A 6320-nucleotide genomic window follows, 5' to 3' on the forward strand; every position below is an offset into this window, starting at 1 on the left:
GGAGAGCGGGGCTGAAAGTGCCGATTTTGACAAATCCTTTTAAGATTTGGATAAAACAAGTATTATGTCTGAAAGTAGTGGTTCATCCTAAGCCAAATTTAATCTATTTTACGAATTTAACTTCAGGTTTTGCACATTCTTAATAGTTTTTATGAAAATGCGATTTTTTATACAGAGGCGGCAAGGCACTACCAACCCCAATCTGGGGCAAGTTGTGCCGTAGCTGAGGTCGGTTGTGCCGTTGATAATGCTGGGAGTTTTATATGAATGAAAATTATATACATAAAATTATAATACTAAGTATTATAATAAAAAAAAAACAAGGAAGCTTCTTATGTAATTATTCAAACATAAAAACGTATTTTTAATCAATAGTTTGTACTTATTTTTATGCGAATGAGATCAATTATTAATATGTTCCAAAATTATTAACTTTTTAATCAGTCTCGAGTCTTTTTATTAAGAAATAAAAAATATACCAAAACGAGTTACTCTCCAGTTGATTGATCAGAATAACAATTAGGACATACAAATGCTTGGTTTTCTTCATCTTCAATACATTGCAAATGGGCCCAATTCTTACATTCTCTGCATTCAATCCATTGTTCTCCAGGGGCAGAGTTAGAATAGGCATCACAACAAATGATACAGAACAATTCTTGTTCGTCATCAGAACTGTCGTCATCTTGCGATACTCCTCTCTTAGCGGGGTTTTTAGTCGGCTTTTTTGTTTGTTTACCCTTTCCCTTGCATTTTCCCGTCCCTTTTCCCTTAACCTTCTTTTTAGTTTCGCTTTCTTTTTTCTTCTTTTTACTAGCCTGTTCTTCTGCTAAAGCATTTTTCTCTGGAGTGTCCGTAAGAACAGCTGTCTTTCTTTTACGTGCTTCAGTTTTTCGCTTGTATGTCCTCATTCTGTCAAAGAAAATAAATGCAGTATGAAGTATCATGTCCAAAAGTATTTTCTTTCTTTCATAATTGCTCGCGTAAATATAAACAATACTGAAACAATATAGGTTGGTTAGGGGTTGGTTGTGCCGCGGCACAAGCAGCCCCACATGAACGGCACATTTTACCCCGTTTATGATAGTGTGATATTTTGTCTCACATATAAAAATCACTGTACACAAAGCATTAAAATTACACTGCATAACAAACTAGGATAAATAACAAACATTTTACAAAAACTCACATATTAAAAGCACGAAAAATGCTAGCTTGAGACCAAAAAGTATTGAAACGAAAATATTTACTTACGTGGCGCTGGAGGACCCTCACATGCAGTACGACTCGGTCCGCGTCGCTGACGCAACTAAAATGGCAGCCGCGTGTGCGCGACTGTTAGGCCTTACGCGACACAATACGATCGTATATCTATCTCTTTCTGTTTTTGAGATATTCGCGTCGGCACAATTTACCCCCGGCACTTTCAGCCCCGCTCTCCCTAATATAAGACCAATCGTATTCCAACGACATTCGATTGGTTTGCGATTGGTCTGCTATTTTGGTGATTTTGGTCTATACGGTAGGTTGCTCTACAATCATATTGCAATCGTAAATCATTTGCAGACAAAATGATTTATCATTTAATGACAGAAAAGGATAAAAACGTTTATTTCAAAGAAAAAATTGCGGAATGCCATATACGCTTCAATCGTAATCGAGTCGTGATTGGATCGCAGTCGAATGTGAATCGTATGGCGCTTAAGTAAAATTAGGAGAATCGGGCCCCTGTTACAAAGACGTAGAAACCTTCCAAAAGTTGATAGTTGCCTCCACCTAGGTTACACCCGCATCCCGAGGGATCTAGGCACTTCTTGATACCGATACAAAGTACTAGCCTATGTTATTCAGGTTATTATGATGTATAAGCTATATCATTCCCAATTTCATCAAAATCGGTATAGCCGTTTGCACTTGAAAACTAGAACATGTACAAACTTCGGGGTGGTTCGATGCACCTTCCTATATCCTTACTTTCATGCAAAACGGCTGAGCCGATGTAGATGACATTTTGCACAAAGGTTGTAGGTTCGTTTTGTCGCTTGGGATGGAATGTACTCGCTTGTGCCAGATAGCACTTTTGGAAAAGGCGCACTTGCTTCCAAAAATGAACTTTTACACGCAAACAAAATAGCACACGAATCCGCTAATTACAACTCGCAATATATTAGGCACCTACCTACCTAGTCATTACCTAATGCGTGCTGATCTGATATAAATTGCATAATCAGTGTTGATATCAAATCAACTGATATCTGAAAACTTCGATGAATCTTTGAATCGATTTGATAATCATAGTGATCAAAACGATTACTATAACTTGGTAACATTTGTCTACATTAGTGGTTCTTAACCTTTTAGTCATGAGGGACCACTTTAACTAAAGTTTGTCTTGCCGGGGACCACCTCATCGGTTTACCTAAATTAGCACTCTGCTAAACGCATGTCCGCAGTTGTGTAGGTAAGCAAATGCAAATAAAGAAAAACTTGGCTATGTAGTTTCCAAATGCGCGAGCGAAGCAAATATTACGTAAAATTTAGCCCAAACGTACTTAACTTTTTGTTTGTTGATAGATGCAAAAATAAGGGCATATCGTCTTCGAATAAGCGAGCGAAGCGAGCGCTAAATTTTTATCGGACTTAAAACAAAAATTACGGAAAATTTTGCCCAAACGTACTTACTTAACGTTTTGTTTGTTGACAAATGCAAAAATAAGGGCCATATTATAGTTTCCGAATACGCGAGCGAAGCGAACGCGAAATTTTTATCGGACTTAAACCAAATATTACGTAAAATTTTGCTCAAACGTACTTAACTTTTTCTTTTAGCGCGAAATTTTAATTATTTTTTATTTAAGACTCAAAACCAAAATTACGTAAAATGTAGCCCAAACATACATTTTCATGAATGGGGGGACTAGGTACGACATACCCGACATATACGTCCATGCGAAAACCCCCGCTCGCAATTATAAGTCAATAAAAATAAAGTTAGATAACGTATAGCAACGTCGCGAAGCTAAGCTTCGCGGACCACTTGGAATGCCTCCAGGGACCACGAGTGGTCCGCGGACCACCGGTTCAGAACCATGCCGCGACTGCTTCACAATAATTACCTCGTTGGACCCATACGGGCAATATTTTGTCGCCTTAAAACAGTTGATAAGGAAGAATTTGTTTGTTATTGAAGAGGATTGCTAATGGCCTGCATTGACCACAACAACCGCACATGGATTTTTACCATATCCACCCATCCTTATTCTTATTCTCATTATCATTTTAATTCTCATAATCATCTTCGTCGGCACCACCACCGTGCCCATTCGCATTCTCACCCTTATCAACATCCTCATACCCACTTTAGAGCATACTAATCCATACTTATAAAACTGAAAAATCCAACACCCATGACACGATAATTTGAAACCGCAAGATTCGTAATTCGTCGGATAAAGACCCCGGTTCAACGGTTCAATTTCTAGCATTTAACGAACATTTATTGCAAGCCATCATAACTCCGAGATTCGACAAGAGCACTTGGCCCTTTCGGTCCATTGTCCTCTTAATTCCCTGCCCCAGAAATTTGTAAGCCCCTGCAATGATATCATTAACGATGATACTATTGATCTCCAATTACGAGGGAGCCCCCATCTTTAGTGCAAGACGTTTCCTGCCAGTTATGATGATGATCGAATGAAATGCGAACGTTCTGGTATAGGTAGGTAGGTACCATTCATAAGGACTCGTAATATGTCTGTGCATAGCAAGGAAATCGATATTTCCACAAAAATAACACGGTGGTGCTATTAACTCTTGCTTATATGGGAAAATAATAGCAATTTCAGCTTAAAATAAGCTGGGCTCTGCTTTTTTTTTGAAACCTAGTTAATAATGGGTTTTGGTCACAGATTGAAATTCTATTTATTTCTTACTCCGATAATCATAAATCTGTACTTAATGCAATGACTCAAGCCTTCGAGATTATGCGTTGTAGAATACTGTGTACCTACCACCCAAGCACGCATTTAGTGAAGTAGTGACGCAGCAGACGGGACTTTCGTATGCGTCATAAAACAGTTAGCTATGTTATCTAAAATCGCATAAAAATTGACATTGTATTGGAAATCTAAAATTCTTAGGATTTTTTTGTGCGATATAATTGGTGCGCAATTGTTTCACAATGCACCCTAAGTTATCGCTAAAGCTGTTCCATTATTCTCTCAAATCACTAGAACAAATTCGTCATCTATTTAGTTAGAACACAAGTTTTTTATTATCAATAGTATCGATCGTTCTTTATATTGTGGTATCCAGATTTTTATGAACCTGATACTGGATTTCGCTCGCAGTTTCAACCGCGTCCCGAGGAACTTCCCGTAGGTATTTTCGTAAAAAGTAGCCTAGGTTTAATAAGTTAATTTCAATCAATGCGCCTAGTGCCATCAAAATTCGTTTAACCGTCTGCGCGGAAAAAACTCAGACACTCACAAACTGTCGTCGCCTCAATAATATTAGTGTGATTAATGAAAATCAACATTTAAGTTAGGGTCAGCTAGTAGTGAATTTAAATAATAAATTAGTAAGGTCTAGAGTTCTTTTCAAAGTAAATCCAATCAAGTAAGTGGCTCCTGCAATCTGATCCGTAGTTCGTAATTAAAGTAACTTTGGCATCAGTAATTTGTCTAAGTAGCGTTCTCATGTTTCTGTCTGTTGATTGAACATCGCTGTTATAATGACAGACTCGAAGAAGCACAAACATAACCCGACCGTATCTTTTATTGCGCAGTTAACGTAACTTAAAGCAATAAAAGTTTAAAATAGATAATATCTTATTTTAGGAAATACATTGAAAATTATGGACCTCCATATCTGAAATGCATGACAATTCAAAAACTACAAGATAGTGCCGTTTTAGAGCTGATCTGATGATGGAGACGACTCTCATGGGGACTCTTCAACAGTATGAAGTAGAAGTAGCTTACTCCTGCTACGATCTATTCGGTGAGAACTTTTGAAATCGATTCGATAATATACGAAACTGTAAAGTAAGCAACCGTATTTAGACCTCACCTTTAGTTACAGAACTCCGTAGTGCCCCCAGGGGCGGATCCAGCCCTCGAAAAGGGCACGTGCATCGGATATCTATGAAAATTGACATAGGTACGTTCACATTCAGGAGTATGTAGCAAGAGTACACATAGAGGTAGTATAGAAGGGAGTATAAATGTATGTATAAAGAGAGCACATAGGATAATAAGAGATTTTTATGTAGATTTATTCTAAGTGTAAAATATTGTTATAGCATAGTAAATAAAATATCGTTTTGCAAGGCACATTTTTTTTGTAAATTATTCGGTCGTCTAACAGTTTCACTTGTGCAATGACTGCCAGGCAGCTTAGACACTTCAGAGAGATTTTACTCAGTATTTCCACCAAAGCGTACTTTCAAATAAATTGTAACCAGAGATGGGAATCGAATAATTATCTCAACCGCCGCATAATGAAGGAGTCCTGAAGGCGCCATGCATAGACTGGCCTAGTTTATAGTGCGCTCCATTGCCAAGATGATGCAGACATCTTCCATCTTTCATACTCTTCTCACGTTTCGACTTGAACACTGAACTGTATTGAAATAGCATGGTGTGGTCTAAGAGAGGGTGTTTAAATGCACCCATTTTTATTTTAACAGATTTTGAACAAATTGATTGCAAGATTCATTCGATGCTATACTTAATTCCATCCTGCCTACTTTTTTTCAGAAAATGCCCTAAGTACTTCCTGGTATTTGTTCGGTACCTAATTTAGATTTTTATTAATTTCACTCTGTCTAATCTGCTATGTACTAGACTAAGCTACCTCTTAATATAAAGCTCATCACAGCGAAGGTTGAAAAATAGTTAGTGGGTAGATAATAATGAATCGTATATTTATTTTATTTACTTAAATGTTATTCTCTACATTGTAATACAGTATCATAATTACAATGTTTACGCTTTCATCGCCGAAGGTCGCGTTGATAAAATTAACAACCTCATTTTTATCACATAAACAATGCGTTAATAACATTTCCAATATAACAAAGGCGCAGCAGTCCACATGCATATCGTGCCTACTGTACTTAGTATATGAACCGATATATGACTTGAATAAACAATGAGAATATTTGCTTTTATTGTACCTACTGTACCTACTATTTTATCAGCTTTAATCAACAGGTTGCGCATAATGTCGTATGTCGCCTAATGAGGGTAGTTTTGTATCGACTTGGTAAATTTTTATAAGCTTTCGTCGATGTACGTCCATGGCTGGCGTGTCGGTTG

The 6320-nt window shown here is 37.4% G+C and overlaps 1 long non-coding RNA gene across 1 annotated transcript; it reads right to left on the reverse strand.

The window, feature by feature from the left end:
- Nucleotides 1-324: 324 nt before the first annotated feature.
- Nucleotides 325-1390, reverse strand: LOC124638306. The gene is made up of 2 exons (XR_006985352.1): nucleotides 1255-1390; nucleotides 325-912 (listed from the first exon to the last, which is right to left on the reverse strand). It is a non-coding gene; the product is annotated as an uncharacterized LOC124638306 (long non-coding RNA).
- Between the last annotated feature and the right edge of the window lie 4930 nt (nucleotides 1391-6320).

This window comes from Helicoverpa zea, chromosome 17 (assembly GCF_022581195.2).
Source record: "Helicoverpa zea isolate HzStark_Cry1AcR chromosome 17, ilHelZeax1.1, whole genome shotgun sequence".
Taxonomy (NCBI): domain Eukaryota; kingdom Metazoa; phylum Arthropoda; class Insecta; order Lepidoptera; family Noctuidae; genus Helicoverpa; species Helicoverpa zea.